General features: G+C 43.5%; 1 protein-coding gene across 4 annotated transcripts in view; it reads left to right on the top strand.

Moving 5' to 3' along the window:
• MAD1L1 (mitotic arrest deficient 1 like 1) overlaps positions 1-22,658 on the top strand; it is a 369,229-nt gene that overhangs the window by 246,992 nt on the left and 99,579 nt on the right. The gene's annotated exons all lie outside the window — the stretch shown is intronic.

Genomic DNA, 22,658 nt, shown 5'->3' with positions numbered 1-22,658 from the left:
TAGAGCATTTCATCTGGGGGAATGCACTTCTCACGTGTGCCTCCTGTGATTTGTTATTCAGAATTATTATTCTGCTGCCTTTCACGCAGTTGCTTTTAGTTGTTTGTGAGGTGCTGCTGTGCTGGGATGTTACCAGGTTTGTCATTAGCTCATAAGGGATGCATTTTTAAAGCTGTTTTCTCTTCTGCCTTTGATTCTGACAGGAAAACAAACAGCTCACCGAGTTCCAGGGTGTTCTAGCCTCTCATATATGTGACGCTGTTTGTTTCCTTTTGCCCCAGTCCCATGCTACATCATTCTGACCTCTGGTCACCAACTCGAATGGGAGAGATCGGCTGCAGAGCCTAGTGGAGTGGGAAATACTTCAGTGTCATTTATCAAAGTCACAGGAGGGCCCTTTACGTTCTTGGAGTGCCTGTGAGTGCATATGGAAGTGATTCATGTAAACAAAACGGGAAAAAGAGCTGGGAGTGAAGCGTGGATGAGCCCTGTGAGCCCTTTGAGACCAGGGCATATGTATAGTAGAGACCAGGGCATATGTATAGTAAGCCAGGCTATATGGAAAGATCTTGAGTTTTTTTCTTATATTTTATGTACTTTTGTACATCACTGTCATGCACAGGAAACATTGCCATAAACAGTCTTAAACCCTCCCTTCTGCTGGGGGAGTATACATCAGTATGGTTGGAGGATGAAGACCATGTATACCAGGATGTTCAGGAGATGCTGAGGACGTTATGGCACTGACTGCAAGGTTAACAGCACTGAATTAGCCAGATGAAAGCCAGATGTACTGGGCAGGGCAGAGCTCCTGGTGTGTTAGGGGACAGCTCATCAAGTGCACCATGCAAGCTGCATCTGTTTTTGCATTGACTCTAGCCTGCTTAACTCATGCAGCATCTGCAGTGTGGATGCCACAGCTGTTCCTGTGGTTTAAGACCATGGATTTGCATGGCCAGGAAATTTCCACTGTCTTCTCCCTCTGGATAAGAAATGGAAGATCCAGCTTTCAGTGTTTTCTTAGGATCTCAACAGCTCTGCCCACAGGAATGGCTGCCATATGCTTTCCATTTTAGTCTATTTCCAAGGTGTGAAGTGGGGAGCATGTGGCAGAAACTCCATCTACTCTGTTTGTCATTGTGCAATTGACTGCCTTGGGGAGGCAGGTTTATTGTGTATAATGAGGGAGCAGGTTCCAGTGAGGTTTGTGAAGCTGTTTCTGTGCAAAAATAACAAGAATTGGAATTTTTCTTGCACCCCTTTCTGTCAGCTGCAATACCCATATGTCTGTTTATCCATTTCATTTGTATGACACACGCAAGAGGCAAATTCAGTTCTCTGAGCTTCTGAGGTGGGAGGTCTCTTGTGTCAGAGTTGAATAGGATGAAGGGGGGCTGAGGGCACAGTAGGAAGAGTATGGATAAAAGCTGGGAAGACAACAAAGGTCATATGTAAATTTGCATTTTGCCTTTTGACTATAAAGGTAAATGTAAGCTTTTACTGTCCTATTTTGCCATATAGCCTAAAGGGCTTTTTGGCAGAGGTGAGGGATTTGGGTGGCCTCTAGCCAGGCAGGTTTGCTGTGTTCAACAAGCTTATGTGATCTTCAGCAATGATGCTTGAGGTTCAGAGAATTAGACCAACCAAAGAAAAGCATTAAGGACAATGATGTTGATGGTTTTGATACTAATGTGTTGGCCAGTGTTAAATTCATTGGACTGGAATGCAGCACGTTTTTTCTGATCATGGTTCAGACTCCTGGATAGGTAATAAGGAAATGATTACTGTGGACGTTAAAGCTCATTAAATGTGACTCTATTAAAAATCAAGGTTATGCTGGACTTTAAATCTCTTTGAGCATAACCGCTGGCGGCTGCAGCACATCCTGGCAACTTGCCATATAATTCAGTGGTCCTTTCCTCTCATTTATGCTGTAATAGTCTTTGTTAAAGCAGGTACCAGGGTTATTGCAGAGCAGAGGTTTGAATGATGTGAGCTGTAACAGCATGCCCTCTTTTTGCCAAGTAGAAACTTGCACGTGGGGTTGTGTGCTGTTGACGGGGCAGATTTGGGGCAGCCTCAGTACAGGAATGGGCTGTGACTTCATGAGGGCTTTGTGTCTCTCTCCCTGTGGCTGCCCAGGTGTGGGCTGTGTATGAGCAGGGTGCTCCAAAGTCAGGCTGCCGTCTGTGGAGAGGCTCCGAGTGTCTGGAACAGGGACGCAGATTGTAACAGCTTTGGAAAGGTATCACTGCCCAGACTGGGAATCTGCTCCAGTTCTGCATTCCTCTTCCCTGTACTCTTCACATACACAAACCACCACTCTCCCTCCTCTGTATTCAGGCTGCATCTTCTGCTTTTTTCTTCCAGCTCCATAGCTTTTCCAGGTTTTCTCTATTTCTCTCCGGGCCATTTCTGTTTACGTCTCCCTTTTTTTGTCTTGTATGGTCCTAGTAGACCTCTAGATTTTTCTTTTCTGGCACTGCTAGAGATGGAGTTCAGGCTTAGTTGCAAGCAAATAGGTAGGTGGCAGCTCATAGGGAGCTGACAGAAGTAATGATGTGTGTATTGTGGCTAAGCGTAGGTAGAAATGAGAATGCTTCAGGTAATGATTATTTCCATTTGTCTTCTCATCTTAAATATAGTGTATTTGAAGAGAGGAACGCATGACCCATGGAAGCTGGTTCCTGACTAAAGAACTCTAATGCAAATTCCATGAGCTCTCATGATTTATTGCTATCCCATAGGCACAGTGGAGCGTTCCCTTCTTTCATGCAGCCTCTCCCCATGAGCAAGAAGAAAAGTGCTTTTAATATTCTTTCTGTTGGGAAGATAGGCTGGCACCCCTACCAGCAAGGAAGATGGGGAGATGTCCTGGGTTCAGCAGTAGCAGTCATGTTTCTCCTCCTTGGTAGCTGGTGCAGTGCAGTGTTTTGACTTTCGGCTCGGGAACAGAGCTGATAGAGATGTTTTGGTTTGGCCAAGGACTTTGTGAGCCTCATGCTCTGCCAGGGAGGAGGGGAAGCCAGGAGGAAGCAGAGACAGGACACCTGACCCAAACTGACCAAAGAGGTATTCCATACCACAGCACGTCATGCCCAGGATGTAACTGGGAGTTAGCCGGAAGGGCTGGGAGACTGCAGGGTTGGAGGAGGTATCGGTCGGAGCTTGGTCGGGCTTGGGGGCCGAGTTATCGGTCAGCGGGTGGTGAGGTGCTGTATTCTCTTCCCTTGTTATTTCCTTTATCATTATTATAATTGGTGGTAGCAGTAGTGATTTTGTTATACCTTAGTTACTAAACTGTTCTTATCTCAACCCGTGGGAGTTGCATTCTTTTGATTCTACTCTCTGTCCCTCCGAGAGCAGGGGGAGGGCAAGAAAGGTGGGGAAGTGAGCGAACAAATTACCTGTCTGGGTTTAAACCACGACAGGAGATCAACGCTGATTTCAACCATCTGTAGAGAAATTTTGGAAGTGAACTATTTCCCTGAACATAGTCCCACCAAAAAGGAAAACTATTGATCCATCTCGGTGTGTTCTTTTTCCCTTATTAGGGCCAAGTAGGAAAAGGGGGTCCTTGATGAAGGTCTGGGGAATCTGGTTGCAGGGCAGGTGTTCGACCCCAGCAGGGATGCTACATCTGCTGTTCAGCAGAGGCTGTCTCCAGCATCTCTGCCATGTCAGGGCCTTGTAAAAATGTAATTAATTGGACTTAAATGGGGTAATGAATTAATATTAAAATAATATAATCTTGTTGAAATGACAAGCCAGAGATGGTAAAATTTGTCACTGTCCTGGTATGCTTGTGCTTCTGGTGAATGTGTTTCTGAGTACAGAAGGCGACAAAAAAGGAGCAGATGGAGTTTAGAAGTTGCTGTTCTCCATCCACAGTTGGCTGAGCTGTTGGTGCTTGGAAGCCTTGGTGCTTCCTACCATCTGTGTATAGGAAATCCACACATGATGAGGGCTGCACCTGCAAATGGAACCTGAGTCCACCTGATGAAGGATTTTTGTGTGACCTTAGTTGTTGGTAGATGCACACATGGAAGCGCAGCATCCATCTCTCACCTTGTGCCTGTGGCTCTCAGCATCTTGCTGGTCAAACAAGGTTGGGCCAGGTGAACGCATAGAGGGCAGCTCTTCTTCAGTCATGTAAAACCTCTTCCTAAAGCATGGGAAGGATTCATTAGGTGACACTTCTTTCCATGATGTTTGACATGCCAAGTCCCCTCCAGTTTGTCTAAAGGAATTGCCTTCTTTCTGAAGAGGCACAGAGTGAAGGTCCAGGGCATTTGCTGTCTTCAAATGTTAAGGGACGTTTGGTAAGAACAGGATGTTGGCCTTTGTGCCCTGCCTGATTTCAATAAAGTAATTGCTTTCTGCATATCCCAATGTCCTCTGAAGTTTACAAAGAGCTTGTCTTTGCCTCTGGTGTTTTGCTGTGTACTGATGAAGTTCTGTCCTCTCTCACTCCAGAGACAGCCACATGTTCTTGATGGGGGAAGAAATCATTCCTTACTGCTAGCTGGATCAGAAATGTTGAATCGGTTTAATTTGCAAAGCACAAAGGCTATGGAAAGTAGCACACGGGATGAGGGTTATTTAGCACCAGTCCTCAGGAGCTGCTTTGCCTGAGCTGCTTGGAGCCTGCCTGCCTTCCTGTGCTGACTGTGCAGCTGAAGAGCAGAGCCTCCCTGGGGCAATGCCTCACCTCCCTGCTAGTTATCATTATTGGCTTTATGCTGCTGGTTTCTCTACTGCAAGACATTTAGACCAGTCTGGGACCCAGTATATTAAGACTGGGAATAAGCTGGTAGTTTAAATAGAACTTACTCTCATTTCCTTCCTTATCATCCATATCCCTTTGGCCCAGCCCAGTGCTGCAGGTGAGGCTACTAAATATACCAGTTTTCCTGAAAGGCTATAACCAAGTTGGGACCTCCTGTGCTTCAGTATTGGCAGTGTTCCAGTAGTTGGTGGGCAAAGTCTGTAAAACCCTTTTTACTTTACAATGGTGTCAATAGATTTGGGCAGTCTAGACACAAGGGGGGAAATACCTTGAAGCCTTCGTATGTTCTGATTCAGCATCGGTGTGGCCTTTGATGGTAAATGCTTTGCACTACTGAAGTCAGCACAGCCACCTATAAAGAACCAGGTTTCCTGTCTTGAATAAAAGTGTAGTACCTCAAGAAGGCTGAAAGAAGTGCTTAGAAGTTAAAAAAGGTTGCTTTTATCATATGTAACGTTTGTCATCCAGATAGATTCCCAAGTTTTTTTGGAGATGGCACAGCTATGAAGTCATGCAGCACTGAATACATTGAAAACAGCATGCCCTGCCTGTGGCAGCATGCCATGAATCCATTAAACACCCAGAGACTTGCCCCCGAGCAAACTTAATCTGTGTGCTGCGAGCGGGCAGGACAGGAGCGGGCAGACAGCAGTCACTGACCGAACAAACCCCTGAGGAGGCAGCTTCTTGTGAAACAGGGATGTGAGGTGTCAGTGAGGCACTGCCAGCACTTCCAGACTCTGTCTGCTGTCCAGGGAGCCAGGGGTTTGTAATAAATCCTGTAACGTAGTTCTGTTGTAGCTACCGAATGTGTAAAACTTGGTGTCAGTCAAAGGTTACAGTCCAGACTGTATTTAGCCTTCACAAAGAGCAGAAGAGCTGCAGAATTTCTTCCTGGTCCCAATTTTCCACTCAATTCACGTGTGGAGTTACTAGAGGCCTGCGTATTTCTGCTTTTGTAAGAGGCAGCCTGTGAACCTGCATAATACTTCCATAGCTCCAGTGATTCCTACGAGGGCTTTTATTTAAAGCATCTCCTACCCTCTTTCTAGGCACTGTGTAGAAGTTGATCACAAAATATGTAGTAGCAGCAGAAACCGTGCTCCAGAAAAAATAAAGCCACTTTACCAAGAAAGAAATAGTAAAGTTGTGAGGAAGAAGGACATGGGAAAGGAAATAAAAAAGATATATGTGATGAGGGGGACCATTTAAACGCTGGACTATGAGAACATCTACAGTGGTTTCTGTTGCACTGTGAGGAAGGAGGCTTCTAAGGGAAGGGTCTCTGGGCTTAGAGATCCTGCCTTGAATCTGGCTGTAATGGAAATGAGTAGTACTGCAAGAGGATACTGCTGAGGAGAAGGCTGCCTGTTTCCAAGGCGGGTGCATCTTCCTTTTTCAGTACTGATGCGGTACAGTCATGATGTTAGTGAGAAGGAAGAGGTGACCTTTGCTGAGGTAGATGGGATGGTTTGAGGTAACTTCTAGGACCTTTCTGGGAGAAACCTGCGCTGACAGGGGATATTCCCTCTCCTCCTGGCTTACTCTGTGTGTGGTTTTGGAGGAGAACTAGTGATAGAAACAATATTTTGAAGCCTGCTGACTTTGGTTTCTAGTTCACAGCCCATCAGCAGGTGAGTGAAACACAAAGCAACCAGGAGAAAGAATTGTTCTCTCTACCAGAAGTAACCCCCCAGAAGTAGCTGTGCTCCTTCATTACTAACCAGGGGAAGTTCAGAGCCTTTGCAAGGAGAGAAGTCAATGGGCATTGGAAGGACCCATACCTTTTCTCTCCTGTGTTTTAACCTCTTCCCACCTCCTAAATCCCTATAAAACACCATCAGATTTCTACCAAATGGAAACTGCCATATTGCAGATAGCAGCCTTCACACCTCTAGTTCTTCTACATCCCTCAGGTTCTTCTCTATCCCTCTGCGCTAATGGTTTCTTTATCAAGCAGAGACAAGCCAATGGCTATTGAGTTTTATGGGTCTTAATAAAGTTTGAGTTGTGTTTTCCTGCTTGGGTATTTGAGTCAAGCTCTTGTTATTTGGTTATTGCCTTCTTGGTGGCTATGTAGCAGTCAGAATGCTCTTGCTAGATCTCTCCAGTCCAGCATTTCCCATGAAGGGAAGGAAATGCAGCTGCCCTTTGGATCCTGCAGGGTTGTGATATGAGCTGCCTTTTACAGTAGTTTGCATCACAGAGCAGCTTTTGATTAGGATCCATGTGCCACAAGGCCTCTGGATGTACACAATTGAAAATGCTCTTTCATTCATCAGCAGGATTGAGAAGAAAGGCTTGTGCTGATGTCTCAAATTCAGGCTGACACGATTTCCCTGACATTAGAGAAACCAGGCTGCCAGCGTGGTAGAGCACTCCAGCAGGGGAGAGCCTCAGATCTCTGCTCTGCATCTCGTCAATGTATTGTTTCTCCTGGAAATTAAAGCTTGGTGCCTTGGTGAACAGTAGAGAGTAGTGGAAATCTACTCAAGGAACTTTGCAAGGGGTGTCAAGGTTACCAGAGATGTCTTGAAAAGCCTTGTGCTGGAGAGGTGGATGTTCCCTGGTTGGAGTTGTTTATTAGATTCAGGAAAAATAACAGTAATGGGAAAATACTGGACTTACTGGCACTTTCCCTTTCAATACTATCCCAGGTGGCAGTATTCTTGTTCTGGCAGGTTCATAACGGGACAAAAATCACTGAGTTTGCTGTTCTTCTCTGGAGTCCTCATTTCAGTTTCCAGGTAAGTATACGTGGCTGGGAGCTGAAATGGGACTGCCTTCCCAGAGTAAATAGAGACTCCTTAACACTGAATGCCAAATCAGGTGGCATGAATATGTAGAGGCTGAGAAATAGAGTATGTCTACTGAGAAATAAAGTACGTCTGCTCATCCCACATTTTAAAGGGGCAACATCCAAATAAAATTCAGAAGCCAAAGGATAACCTTTTGCATGGGCTGTTTCTCATTTACTGCTCTTGCTCTGGGAGAAGCTGTTTTTTCCTGGGAAATACTGTTTTCCAGCTAGGTTCCCATTTGTTTTCCTTTTCCCTTGCTCTGATTATTTAGGGGCTGTAAATGAGGCAAAATAAGGCTGTTTCAATATTCTAGAGCAGCGGCTGTATTTAAGAAGTTTATATTTGATGAGTAAGTTGATGACACCGCATTATGTGAATTTGATGTGCAAAGTTGTCACTAAAGTGTAAACATCGTGACAGCAGGACCAGCAATTCCCAGCCTAATCAAGTAAGCCGAGTAACACATTCTTTGAGCTATAGAGTAATAGAGACTAATTTACATATTAAAATGAGAGAAGCTACACGGATCCAACAATTAAGTTGATATTTTAATTGCATAAAAGTCAGGAGATTCAAAGTTATGTTTCCTGCATCAGTTCATTTGTCACCCACATGTATTTGTATGTTTTCAGTGACTTTATTTGGTAGGAAACTAACGTGGATTAAAATACAGGAAGTGTTAGTAATGGAAGGGAGGAGAGCTTTGGGTTTGCTGGGTTCGAAAGCAGACTAAAAGAACTGAGAATTTCTTGGTCTGTTTAAAACTAGTACAAACGAATTCCAGGTAATTTCTTCCTCAATATTCTAGTAGACGTGCTGGGAGGGAGGGAGATGGAGCAATATTCAAATGCAGTGGAAAAAAAATCCCATTGATCTCAATAGACTGTGAATTATATCCTTAACTTCTTGTCTTCTTTTTAAGGAATAGGCTTTATTTAATTGCAAATTCACACAAATGCACGAGTCCCACCAAGAAGTACATCAATATATGGATTGCGTCCTTGGTGTTTGTGCTGGTTTCACAGTCCTGATCTTGCATTCAGATAAGCACGCACGTATACAGCTACCCTTATCTCCCCATGCTGATGTTCTGATATCTGAATGCTTGTTCCCTGCGCTCACAAAAACCTATTCACACGCCAAGCCTGACGAGTTTTTTATACTCCTCCTTTGAATTAGACTACAAAAAGAATGTTTCTGAAAAGGTTAACTAATGGATACACTTCTCTTCCTGATGAGGAAAAGAAAACTGGTGAAGTGCTGAAAAATGGTCAAGCAGGCTTTTGTCATCACATACATTCTAGGCAAGGAGGAGAAATGTTAATCCATAGTGGATTTATTTGGAATGGAGAACATTTATTTGGAAAGCAATCAGCGTATAAAAGCAGACGCTTGCCATCTTAATCATGGCACTGACATCAGTACCGTGATGTGATAATGTTGTGATAGCCTTTAGAATGTGGTGCTGACATACGAATGCCAATAGGAAGAGAGAGAAGCCTCTCTTAGCATCTTCACGCCTATTGACTTGGTTTGCTAATGTCCATGCAGTTTGGGCAAGCTTGTTCAGTGGTTACTGATCACATGGTATCCTAAATAAAAAGGTGAAAGACCCTCTCAGCTTGTTTGGGGAAAAAGCCATCACCTTGCAATCCCCTTGGGAATCCAGCAGTGGACATTACAGCAGCCGCAGCATGATGCGCTCCCAGCATGGCACAGGTCAGTAAGGAGATGGCAGCGTCCTTCATGGTGCTGGCTTTGGTGCAGTTATCTCATGCTTTTGGTGTGATTTTGTGCCAAGGAGGTGAAAACAGTGGGGTTAAATCGTAGCAAAACTTAAAACGCACGGGAATATCATGCCTGTCCATCAGGGATTTCTTAGTATCCAGGAGCAATACATTATTTAAACTAAACTAAAGCTGCCTGGTGTGGTTTATGTAGTCACAGCAGCTGAGGGAGTCTTCACTCTCTGTTTCAGTGTTTCCACATTTTCTCCATTTCAGTGCCAGGTTATCTGGCATAATCTCCAGTTAGAGAGCAGCACGTCAATCCAGCCTCCATTATAATTATGTAATCCTTACATACAACCAGCTCCAGCTCAATGGATGAAAAATGGATGAAAACCAGACAGATGAAAAGCTGGTTGAAATCAGATTCACAAATTGCCGTTTCTGTGGCTGGCTTAAGTGTGTTTCTGTCTGTATTGCATAGAAGGTCTGTTGGAGTACTGCAGCATGGTGGGTTGTTGGGGAGGAATGCAACTTTGTAAAGTTACCTTCTGCGATGATCAGACACCATCACAGGCAGCAGCAGAAGTATTTAAGTTAAATGGATCAGAGACTTCCATAAGGAAGGGCTGGAGGCAGCAGCAGCAGCAGCACCTACCTTCGCTACAGACTGGATGTGTCATCAAAAACCTCACCACTAGTGGCATCAAAGGCAATCTGAAAGATTCAGCAAAGGGTTTCTGAATAGGCTGATAATGACGACGGCATGTGATTCCCTTTTTAGCCTGCCATATTGCGATGACTTCCCTGAAACGAGGCAGAATTTAGGCGAGGGGAAGCTTCTGTTATACAAAAGCGATAAAAATCAATCCCAAGATAGAAGTGGGGCTGTTGGATGTGCCTCGCAGATGTGGGCTAAAGGCGTTTTCATCATCAGCCACCATTTGCAGTAAGTCCTGGTCAGGTTGTTTCCACGCTCATGTCCCTTCCTCTGTAGATGTGCTGATGCGTTTGCAAGCTCCCTGCAGAATGCATTTGGACTCCTGTAGTGCTGTAAGGAGTAGTGGAGATTACTCTTCACTTCCATTTCAAACCAATTCTTTCTACTGTAGGATCCTTCACATTTTACAACCTGAAAGCCCCACGGAAAGAGGAGGGGAGCATTACCCTGAGCTTGTATTCTGGAGTCATAGGAAGATTTTGGTGAAATGAAAAGTTTGAAGCAGAATAGGGACATTCTCCAGGTATGCACGTCTTCATTCTGCAAGGTGATATGCTAAGCCAAATGGAGAGGCTGCTCGCAGCACTTGGGAACAGATTTAAAGCTAATGGCATCTTAGTTACGCCTCAGGTAACTCTGAGTCCTAGGCTGCTAACCCCAGCAGTTAGAAATAAATAAGGATAAAAATTAGAACTAGGCATATCATATCCCACTTAGTGCAGCCTGTTAAACACTGCTGCTCTCCTCTGTCAAAGGTGGAGTGAGCCAGGCTGTTCCATAAAACCAGGGCAAATGAGCAATTAGCAGGAGGTACAGAAATAGTGTTTAAGAAGTTATAAAGTTGCTCGGAGAGCAATAAAATGTCTCTCCTTGTTTTGCTCATGGTTTAGAGTGGGAATATTTGACACTTAACAAAAGCTGACTAAATCTTTGTTGTTTCCCTTTAATGATTAGAATTCAGGGGAGGGCTGGCTGTGACAGGCAGGAGAAAGCGTTGCCATGAAAGTGAAGCTCTTTTTAATTAGAAAGTCCCTTGGATGATTTACCTTCTAGTGATTTGAGTGCTGGTTTGAATGTGTCAGCAATACTGACCGGCACGATGCAGGCTTGTCAGCACAGGTTCTCTTTGGCTCTTTAGACATCAAGAGGTGAAGCCTGCTCCAGCAAGGAGAGGCTGTGATGAGGGAAATTATAACTGCAGCCAGCCGTGCTAGCGACTTCACCATCTGCTGTGAAGTCTCTGCCCTGAATGCCAGCACTTGTGGTAGCAGGCATAATGATGATAATGTTTTCCACTTCTGTAGCACCCTCTGTCCAAAGGTCTCTGGGCATGCTAGAGATACTAATTAAGACTCACAGCACCCATGGGAGGTGGGCGTGAGTCTCCACACTGGCTTTTCTTGCTTGCAGAGTCTAAAGAGGCTATGGTACTCATCTTTGGGAAGCAGTTCCTGCCGTCAAGCAGCTCGGGAAGACCTAAAATCCTCTCATGCTGTTGTTAGTTTAAATCAGCTCTGGATGGAGAGGCAGACTGCCTCGTGTTAACCTGCTGGAGTGGAAGGCAGGGACTGGTGCTCCTAAGGGGGCTTGTTGGGGGAGCTGCAGAAGCTGTGTCTGCCATAGCTGTTTCATGGTTTCTTACAGTGGAAGTATTGGGGTCTTATAACTCGAGTCCAGGGCCTACTGTGTGATGTTCTGGGGAAACTGGACTCTTAACATCAGACTGCAAACACTCAGTGCAGTGCTCGACATGTGAGAAATCATAGAATAATAGAATAGTTTGGGTTGGAAGGGACCTTTAAAGGTCATCTAGTCCAACCCCCTGCCATGGGCAGGAACATTTTCAGCTCCAAGTCCTGTCCAACCTGGCCTTGAATGTTTCCAGGGATGCGGCATCTGCCACCTCCCTGGGCAACCTGTTCTAATGCCCCACCCCCCTCATCATAAAAATTAGATTAGATTTAAATCAGTTTTTTTCTTGCATTTCCATAGTCTGCAGGAAATGCAGGGATAACGTTGTATGGACCATTGGGAAGGAATTCCAACATGGGACATGAGAAAGGGAGCAATTTGACCACAAACCCTTAATGCATGTTCCCAACACTCACACTCCTGGATTCAAAAATGCATTTCCATGAAGATCCATTTAATGTGCTCTTCAGTTGGGTAGAGCTGTGGCAGTGAAGAAATCAAAGATACACCCTACTATCCACCATCTCTAAGAGGAAAAATACTGTTGTGGAGTATCATTATATGATGTGTAAGTGTATTTGAGGCTATTAAAGACAGTCATCCTCAGCGATTTCTATGTAACAGGTTAAAATGAGGGAGGGTGGGGAACAAACCCTTGCTGTGTTTAATTATTGCTGGGTGCTGCATGCACTTTTCTTCATTATTTACTTAATCTTAAATGCCAGATGCTAAAGGGCACCATCATCAATTAACTGCTTAATTAGACTTGCAAAGAAATCATGTAACTTAGTTACAGGCAAATAAGAAAGGGAAAAAACCTCACAGAGCAGAAGCTCAAGGCTCTCTTTGCAATCACTTTTAAAGCTCCCTGCATACATTGTTTGCTTTCATCACTCATTGGAAACTCTTTGGAGCACTCTCTCTGCCGCTGGCCCTGTAGGGAGGCAAGTGGCTCACTGCACCATCACTGCTTCATTGCCATTCTGAGCGGATTTAGTTACAGCTTGCTTATTGCTCTCCAAATTCTTTTAATAGAGGTTTGGATCAGAAGCCCTCTGTGAGGACTGGTGTGCTGCCACATCCTGATCCACAGGAGGATGTGGCCTTCACCCTCCCTTCGTGATCTGCATCCCTTCGGTGCTTGTTCTCGGTGCCACACCACACACTGTCCCCTGTTTCTGGTAGGAGGACTTTTGTGGGGAGCACATCTTTCTATTTTGCCATGTATTTCAGTATTTTAGCATGCAGCCAACAAAGCTCCCTATCATTAGCAGAAATCCCTGTTTCCCTCACTGCAGAATAATAGGAAGCAAGATGCTTTTATTCCATTAGTTCCCACTCTAATGAATAAGAGTGTTCACAGGAGCAGAGCACATCCTCAAGGCTTACAACTGTCCAAATCTTTATCTTGCAAATTGCCTTAACAGAGTAATAATCAATGCCTTGTGCTTGTGTATATGCAAAGTTTTTCCTCTGTAGAGGTACTGCTGCCTTTCTGACTATGTTACCTCTAGTCCCACTTTGACAGTGACAACATTGTCATTTAAGCGCCTTTGCAGCATCCCATGTTTTACAACTTTGATTTCTTTCTTAGTACCCTGATGCTGGAAGCTGCTGACATACTTTTTCCTTTCTGAAAACAAGGTGGTGTTTGGTTTCTCAGAGCTTTGCTCTCTCTCTGTGCCTTTGCTGTCTCAACACTGCTCTTTTCCTTTCTGGAAACACGACCTAGCCCTTCCAGAGTTCCTTATTTCTTCAAAGCACTGTATAAACATTATCTAATTAAGTATATATAACATGCCCTAAAGTATGTTAAGGGAAAGCTGCAGCACAGCATTGAAGTTTCCAGTCACTTGATCCAGTGTAAAATGTGATTGAATCACTAATTATTTCTTTAAGTGCTGTGCCTAATGACATGTAGCAAGACAGGGAGATCAGAGCTGCAGCCAGAAGCATTGGGAGCAGGGACAGGGCCCATCAAGGTAAGTTCTGTGTTAGTTCTGGAGTTGGTTTGGATATGCACATGAAGGTAATAAAACAAGGCGAAAAATGAGGAGCTGCAGCATTTGGATCTTTCCTGTTTTGATATATATAATCAGCTCTACATTTCCTGTTGGAATATTCATTAAAATTGCAGCCCCTGTGATTATGCAGCTGCCTAATTCAAATCAATGGGGCTCCTGAAACAATTTCGGATATTTTTAAATACTTCTGTAGAACTTCCTTGTTTACAATGTTATGATTAAGTGACTTTTTATTCTAAGTCATCTAAAGCATTAATAAAAATCTTTGCAGCTTTTCTTTAATGTTCTTTTACTCAGAGCGTCTGCAAATAATGCGAACCCTGCTTTATGGCTTTATCTTTTTCTTAATGCAGCATGTCTACTTGTATTGATAACTAAATCAGAATCCCAATTACACGAGGTTTTTATAACTCCCAGTAAGCCATAAATGACTTGTTCTGAAATCCTAACACAAATAAGTAGAATTAATAGGGCAGCAGGATAAATAGCACTGGGAATACAACAGCTCACTAACTTCTGGAAGCAACTGTTGATAATGTCTATATGTTGATGTTGTAATCAACGTGTGGGTGTCCAGAAGGGAGATTATTATGTCCAAAGGGTCAAGATACTTCACTAGTTCGTGTGCCAAAAGGGAGGCCATTTTAGTTTATGGGAAAGATGCTTTTAAGGTAATTTCAGCTCTTCTGCTTTGGAATGATTCAGAGTGATGCCAGGGTTCTTGTAAGTTTGTTTTAATGACTTTGTGTTTATTAACTTTTCGCTTTTCTAATAACTGCAATCCCTGTTACTGTTCCAGGAGCCTTGGCACAATTCGGATGTGTTTAAGTTGCAAACATTACAGGAAAATACCTAAATCAAAACATTGTGGGAGAGAGCCTGCAGAACGAGCAGATGTTTACTGTCTGACTTCTGCAGTTGAGAAAAAGCAAACACGTTTCTATAAAAACTCCAGTGTGGGAAAAGCAAAAGCATTTTAGTTGCCTGGTTTTGTGCTTCACCTGCCTGTGAAGGTATTTCTTTAGTCTTCTATTGCTTCTGTTACCTCACCCCAGCTGAACTTACTGACGCCTCTGTTTAACTCCCCTTTGTTACGGTCCCACCGGAGTGCCAGGCAGAGGGAAGAGGCAGATCTGGCACAGCTCAGAGCTTGGTCCCTTGATCCCTCACTGAGCACATGTGCTTGAGCTGGTGCTGCTGGGTCAAGCATTGGGGTGGCCAGATGTGAACTGCTGCAGATGTTTTAGCAGTCTGGTTGAGCCCAGATGTTCTGCTACCAACCTGCCAGTGCTGCTGTCACCGTTAGAGCGACATCCTTGTTCACAAAAGGAGGAGTGAAATATGGAACCTGTGCAGGTCCAGATTGGTCAGTGCTGAGTGACTGGTGATTGCCAACTGTATCATACTGGGTTTAGAAGCAGATGATTTTAAATGAACTCTTGTTCTTTGGTGCTAAAGAAGTAGAATGCAGCCTATATGACAGGGCATTGAGTCTTATTATTTGTATATCATCCTGCATTTCCTCTTGGCATTCGGGACTTGGGCACCTATTGAAAGTTGGGTAGAGGATGGGAATGAGATGGAAGAGGACAGGAAAGACTGAAGCTTTTTCTTATTTTAACAGGGAATAGATTGAATGTGATTTGGCCACTGCACCTTAATGGGTAATCCCCACTCTGAGCTGTAGATGAAAAGGAAAAATCTATAAGGCTAGGGATAATGCAAGAGGATTTTTGCAGAGTTTTCTCAGATGTAAAGTGAGCTGCTGAATAGCACGGCCTTTAATGATAGCTTTTTCTTCAAGCATAGAGCTAATTCATTGATTTAACCTGGTTGAGTAAATCTATTTTTCATTGCTTGCACGTGTCATGCACACAGACATTTGGTGTGTGCCATATTTTCCTTTCCACACTTGTCCCTCAACACGCTGTTCCTAATCCTCTGGCTGACCTGTCCCAGCAGTGCCCTTCATGCCAGCAGCACAGTCTCCATAGCCTTTGGTGTCACTGACCCCAGTGGGAAGTGTTCCCAGCAGCAGAGAGTGAAATCTCTAAACCTAAACCTGAAATGAGTCCTTCTCACAGGAGGCTGCAATGCAAGAGAGCAGATTTCTCTGTGCATTTGCTCCCTTGGGGGTGTGGATCATTGGAGACAAAGAGTCAAGGTTACCTACCTGTTATGCTCATTTTCTATACCGAAATGTTCTCTTTGGTGACTAAGCACTATGGATCTTGGTTTCTTGCCTGATCTTATTTCAAACAGGGTAGGTCCTGCACTAAGGCAGGGTTTGGTTCAGAGCTCTCAGGAATTAAAGAGATAGAAAAGTTCAAGCAACACCAAGAAGCAAGAGGATCTTCAAACGAACAGGGCAGGAAGGAGGGAGCTGGAGGCTGTGTAAGGAGAATGCAGACTGCAGTTGGAAAATCTAAATAGTGATATTCTGGAGTAGGCTGTTCTTTGAGCCTGCTACAGCAGTTGGTGTCAGCAGGGCTTTGCTGCAATAAGGATGTCAGCCTCTCGGGATTCCTAAAGTGCTTTGTAAACTTCACAGCAATAGGAGATATGCAGAGGGGTTGCATCCATCACTAAAATGCATCCACAGCTAGCGTGAAACATAGGAACTGCTTAGTGCCACGCAGAAACAGTCCTTATGGCAGCAAGAGAGAAGTGTCTTTCTAAATTGGAGGCAGAATGCAGTAGCACAAATGGTGTTTGTGCAGGACATAAGGGCTGATACCACAGTCCTGGTTCGTGCCCTTGTTCCCAAATAAAAGTGATTTGCCAGGAAAATGCTTTGCCTCTGTAACAGTCCAGCTCTAAGTTTCTTAGCTTCTGAGGAAAATGGTATATCCACAACCCAGCATGCTCCCTGCCATAACCTTTTGTTCATTACTGATGCAGAGAGTGAGTGCCAGCTATTGAATCAGTGTTGGGACCAAGCGAAAGGTCAGGATTGTGTCTACAAACATAAAAGCAAGCGTGACCTCTTCTTCTTTCTGAAAGCACTAATATGTGGAGGTGTAAAAGTTCCTATCTGTCAATTCTGCAGCCTTCACGTCAGGGTTGTGAAGCAAAACAGACAGGTAGGAAAAGGCCGTTTTCCAGTTGAGGAAAATCCCATCAAGGGACAGTGGGCACAGGCATACAGCCATTGTTATTCTCCAGAGTGGGGAAAAATGTGTTTCTGCCAGCAAGGGCAGACAATACCTGGGAGCAGTTTGAAAAGCCAGGCTAATTCCCAGAGCTTGCTGGCCTCCGAGATAACGCTGTTACCTGTGGCCTGTATCCCACTGCAAAGATTTCCTACTGCTGTTTTTTTCCAGCTCACAGTCACTTTTCACCGTCTCTGTGCCTCCAGCAGCTTTTGAGCTAACTTTGCACTTCTTTAAACTCTTTTCTGCCTTTTGTAGTTTGGCTTGTGTGATGGGGAACTGAATGCCTTGCATCTGTAGGGAAAGAGACATGCATGGACTTGCATACCTTTGCTGCATGTTAAATGGAAGGATTTTGCCTCTGTTACTTGGGATTTCTCAATTGTTAAAACACTTCAGTGCCTGTCATTAGCAAAGGGGCATTAGGTTGACAGGATGTGCTTCTCAGCCTCCTGTATTTACTCAGTTCTGCTGAGCTTAATTGTAGTTGTAATCCACTGGGTCACCTGTGCTCCATCAGACACTTTTCTCTAAGGTTTTGTTTCATTAGAACTTTATTATAGAGCTAATTTCATTTTTTAAAGCCGTCAAATTCAAGGCTGAGCTGTGAATTTTCTTGTTAAACACAAAGGTATCCCAGGTCTGTGCTGTGATTCAGCAGATTCTGTGCTCTCAGCCCAGGCTGTCACCATATCAGTGCTGTCAAATTAAGTAGCATCTTTGACTTTCTTTTCCTTAGCTCTTCTATCTGTAAAATGGAGACAGTGCTAATCTCTCATTTGTGTAACTCCGTAATGTTTGTCCAGCACTTCAAAGATGCCAACTACAATAAAACTGCCAAGCACTAACAGGATTGATGATTTACACCCAAATTGCTCATTTTTGTGCTAAAACAAGATCACCTGAAAGATACTGCGGTTGGAACCAAACCAAGGAGGGGGGGAGGAGGAAACCATCTGTTACACAACAGCAGAAATATCTCAGGGCATTCGCCTGGGAAGCTCTGGGTGACGAGTTTGGAATATGAAGGCTTATTTATATGGATGGAGCTAATTTTCTCCAAGTTATTCATTTGTCACTTAGGGAATTAGCTAATCTTACAAGAGACTCTAGGAGGAAAGATTCATTTATTCTCTGACTTGTTCAGCTCTAAGGCGAGCCTGAAGATGCTCTGCCTCTTCCAGTTCTGCTTTATTAACTGCTTCCATTAATGGAGCTTAAAGTTTGTCTTCTTCTGGATAAAAAGGGTTAATCTTGCTCGTTCCCTCTCACCCTTTCTCCTCCTCTTTTTCTAGAGAGTTCTTTTTTTGGCTGTTTCTGTCATCTTCCCCCCTAATCTGCCACTATCTGAGGAATTCATTACATTTCAAATCAGAGGCCTTGCTGCATACATTAGCAGGTTTTAATAGACTTGCCACGACTCAAAAAGGAGGAAAAAAAGAGAGAAGATTTAAAACTCTTGTCTTGCCGAAAGCAGACAGATTGACTCAAAAATGACTCAGTCAATAAAAGATGAGTTTTGAAAAGGCTTCCCTCTGCTCAAAGGGAGCTCGTATTCCAGCGAATTAGGTTTTTCTAAGCCCACTGTCAGAAATTAATAATACATACAGCATGTAAAATGGATTTAGCCCTCTACAGCCTTATACAAACATATCTTTGACTTGCTAAATGTGACACAACTACCAGGATTTTCCAGCCTTTATCCCAGGAGTTTGTCATCGCTCCAGAATGATGACTTCAGTGGAATTTTTAAGGACATTAAGGGAAAATTGCTAAATAAGATTTTCATTAAGACTGTTTCTACTTCCCTCACCTTTTTTCTCCACCCAAACCTCCTCTATCAGAGCATTTTATCATTATCATTATTTGCAGTTAGATTATGCCAAAAGCTCTAGTTTAAACTCTAAGGCTCTCAAGTCCCTTTACTACACTCTTCCCGTGGCCTTCCTTTGAAAGAAGAGACACTGAACCTTCTGCCTTGTAGCAGCAATCTGTCATTTGGATATTGGGTTTTTTACTGCTGCTGCAAAAAGGCTTATAGGGCAGGAAAATATCTCTTTCTTAGAAAAAAGAAAGGGTTTCTGTCGTATTAGATCTGTCCTCAAGTATTCTTTTGTGATTTGAGGTCTTCCCCGGTGGTTCTGCTTGCCTCGCTTAAGGTAATTTGAACATGCATTTGTGGAATCACTCACCACTCCTGCTTGTTCCCCCACCAAAGTCCTTCAGCTGATAAGAGTTACAAGTGGTACTGATTTTAACCTCGTGGGTGATTTGCCTTGATCCTTTATTCAAACTGCTCTTGTTCTACACTAAGAACTGACAGACGGAGTTGTCTTTAGCAGGTAGGTGTATACAGTGTTCTATGTTGGCTGCATTTGTCTGTCTCTCTTTCTTCCAAATCCCACTATTTTATTACTTTTTCTTTTATAGATTTCTGAGTGCTTGGCTCAGTCCTGAAATCTTTTCTGCATTCTCTCTATCTTATTCCTAGTCCTTTTTCTTCATTACTTATTACAGATTGCCTTTAAGTTAACGTTATAAAAGTCACTGCATGCCCTCACCTCCTCATGGATCTGTTCTGGCCCCTGGCTGCATTATTCTACCTATTGGCTTTTTATTCCTATGCTTGCATGATGTATTGTGTGAATGTATGGCAGCAGCATGATGGCTGACTCTGGACTACATCTCTTAGGTGATGTAGAAAAGCTTCTTGAAATGCTGGTGAAGAAACAAACACACTAAAGTGCTCCATTTTGGACCATTATGTTCTGTATGGATGTTTCTTGGACTTGAAACAGACAGAGCTCATGATTTTTTTAATATGTTTATAAGTTGTATGGAAAGGCTGAGCTTGAAGCTGTTGCAATATGCACCCAAAAATGCAGCTATAGTTTGTTCTTTCCCATCATCACAAACAGGAAACTTGGCCAGATCTCCTTGTGCTTCTCTGGCTCCAGAGAGGAGATCTCTAACCATGGGTGTAGGTGTTTAGAAATGCTTCCATTGAAGTAATGAAAATCATTTTTTCACAGAGGTGGAGGTAATGGGCTGCTTCAGCAAAAATACTTCACTTTATAAGTAATTTCCGTTTTATCTCCAGGGACAGACTGTTAGGCTGGGATTTTGGGGTTTTCTTAAATACAGTTTTGATACGTAACTAGAAATGACCTGTCCTCAAAGGTAATAGTAGTAGACCATCGCTTTATTCAACAGCATTTTCTTTATTGCTGAAGAAGTTTGGGTGCCTGGATCCCTTTGTCCTTCTCACACAGGCATGGACCCTACTTACTCATTTCTGTCCAAGAGCTGTGAGTAATTGCTTGCTTGAAATGAGATGAGGCTTCTGCTCATCTTCACTCATGAACATCAGCCAAGGAAATGTTGGTTCTTGGCTTGTGTTGTAAGATACAACCAGGAATTACACAGCAATCCCAGGAAGAGGGAACATTTGTCTGTCATGCAGATGTGTGGTTCTCAGTGCTTAAAAAGTGTTGGAAGAACCAAACGCACAAGGCCTAGAAATCAGGTGGATTTTTCCAACTGGGAAGAGGTTCTTGAGTCATTCCTCCTTAGGGTCTTTTATTTATAACACACAAGCTCCTTCCCACGATAAGATCCCAAAGTTAATATCCTGTCATCTTGTGTCATAATCAGGACCTTTTAGTTCTCTTTGAAGACGTGCTCCTTATGTTGTTATAGAGATGAATGAAATTGAAGGGAAGAAGCTTGACTCTTCCTCTAGTTTTGTGTTTGTTTCCCATTTAGTTCATTTTTTTAATCTGTTCCATGTTCTCTTGACTTGGAAAAGGAATTTTCCTAGCGAATATTATTTCACTTTAGCTTCCAGCTGCCATGCTGGGACACAGGCACCCAATAATCTCCTCAGGAATAATTGCTGGTGTCTTTTCAGCTCATTTTTGTGAGAGGTGACAAACCGCTTGCCACAGTGAGATGTTAATAACATAGAGATGCCCTTTGTTTGAAAGCTGGGGCAGAAATCACCCCATGCAGTTGTTGGAAAGTCAAAGTTGTAATAATAAGAAGTGAGGAGCACATCCATTCATTTGCATATAATTCCAGGGCTTATGTGTTGTCTTTTGTGTAAACCATACAATTTCTGGCATGCTTGGGAACGTGCCCTCATAATAGAGAGGGACAGGAACATGGGCTTGCTCTCTGCGTGGATCAGGGTTAAAGTGATGTCATCTACTAAAGAGGAGGGGTAGAAAAGAAGCAAGCATGGTCTGCAGGAACTATATGGAGGAAACAAGCATGGATGTTTAATGAATGAAGTTGTCAGTCCTGCTCAGGAGAAACTATATCCTGATGACTTCTCTGAGTAGGCATCAAGGGGGAAATCTGTCTCCTTCTAGGTGTGTGTTGAGCTGAACTTTCACTGCATCTGCCCTGAACCACAGCTGAGACCTATTCCACGTTTTCCTTGTAGCTCTTGGAGTCAGAGGCTGCTCAGCTGTCCTTTTCCCAGCCAGATACACTGCAGGTATCCAAGGTGGACATCTTTCTCTATGACACTGCAATTAAACTCTTTAAACTGCAGCTGAGGGCTTACTAGCATGTTCCCAGAGTAGGTTTCTCAGCTTTTTCATTAAAAGATGATTCCTTTTTAAACAAAGGGCACAGGTATCTGTGTTTCTTGTGATTTACAGTCAGGGAGGTCCATAAACACTTGGTTTGCCCTTTTTCTTCTTCCCTCTCCCTGTCTTGGAAGCTAGAAATTCTCTGTGAGTAGCCAGTCAGTCCCTATGATGAACTTAACAATTAGAGCCCTAGTGCCCATCTTCCCAAATTTCTAATAAAATTGCATGAATATTTAACACCCAATTATTAAATATTTAAAAATTTAAAATGGATCTGGCTTGGAAGTTAGCATGTGATGAATAATTCAGGATCAGGAGGGGAGAGTTGGCACTTGGGCTGAGACAGATGTTACCTTTCTCATCTCTCTGCCCAGAGATGGTTTGGGTGTGCCTCCAGGCTTGGGAAGGTTTGTGGGCATTGCCTGGAGACTTCAAGCCTTTACCTCTTGCTCCAGAACATTAGCACAAGGTTAAGGGAAATAACCCTCCTGATCTGTAATAACGCTTCAGACTTCTGTGATGGAAACATGAGCTCCAGAGGCTGGAATAACGTGATTGAAAGCCTGGTTATCCAGGAGATGGCTCTGTTTCCAAACATCTTTCATGCTTCAGGGAAAAAAGATTGCTTGTCCTTACTTCTGTGTCACATTCCTGCAGTTTTGTTATTTGAAAGCTCTTCCTCCCCTCTTGCTGTTCTGCTGTTCTCCATGCTGAACCGGTGTTTCATTCAGCTCCAGCACAATCACCTTTAAAGGATTGTTTTCATAAAGTGGACACCAGAAAATGAAGTAGAACATGAAAAATATGCCAATAAAACAAGGGCAGAGTTGCTGTCCTGTGAGAGGAGGTCCAAGGCACTGAGAGGAATGCACAGAGGAAACGTGTGGTGTGAATTTTGAGCACAGTAAGTACCTTTGGGGCCTGCTGTAGGAGTACAAAGAGCAAAGAGGAGGGTTTGGGGAAGGTTTGACTAGTTGGCATCCAGAGTGCTTTCAGGCCAGGAGCAATACAATTGCAGTGCCAACACTTGAAAAACTCTATTAAAGTGATAAACGGGGGTTAAAAAACGGTTGAATAGGAGGAGTGGAGGCTTTTTAGAGCTTAATTTCCTTCGGCACAAAAGCCCTAAAACAAACTCCACAATCTTCTCCCAT

The sequence above is a fragment of the Pezoporus flaviventris genome, unplaced genomic scaffold (assembly GCF_033815535.1).
Source record: "Pezoporus flaviventris isolate CSIRO_AGI_PZ_B2104156 unplaced genomic scaffold, CSIRO_AGI_Pfla_v1 ptg000078l, whole genome shotgun sequence".
NCBI classification, from domain to species: domain Eukaryota; kingdom Metazoa; phylum Chordata; class Aves; order Psittaciformes; family Psittacidae; genus Pezoporus; species Pezoporus flaviventris.
Note: the sequence above shows the minus strand (reverse complement) of the source record. Positions and strands in the feature narration are given on the sequence as shown.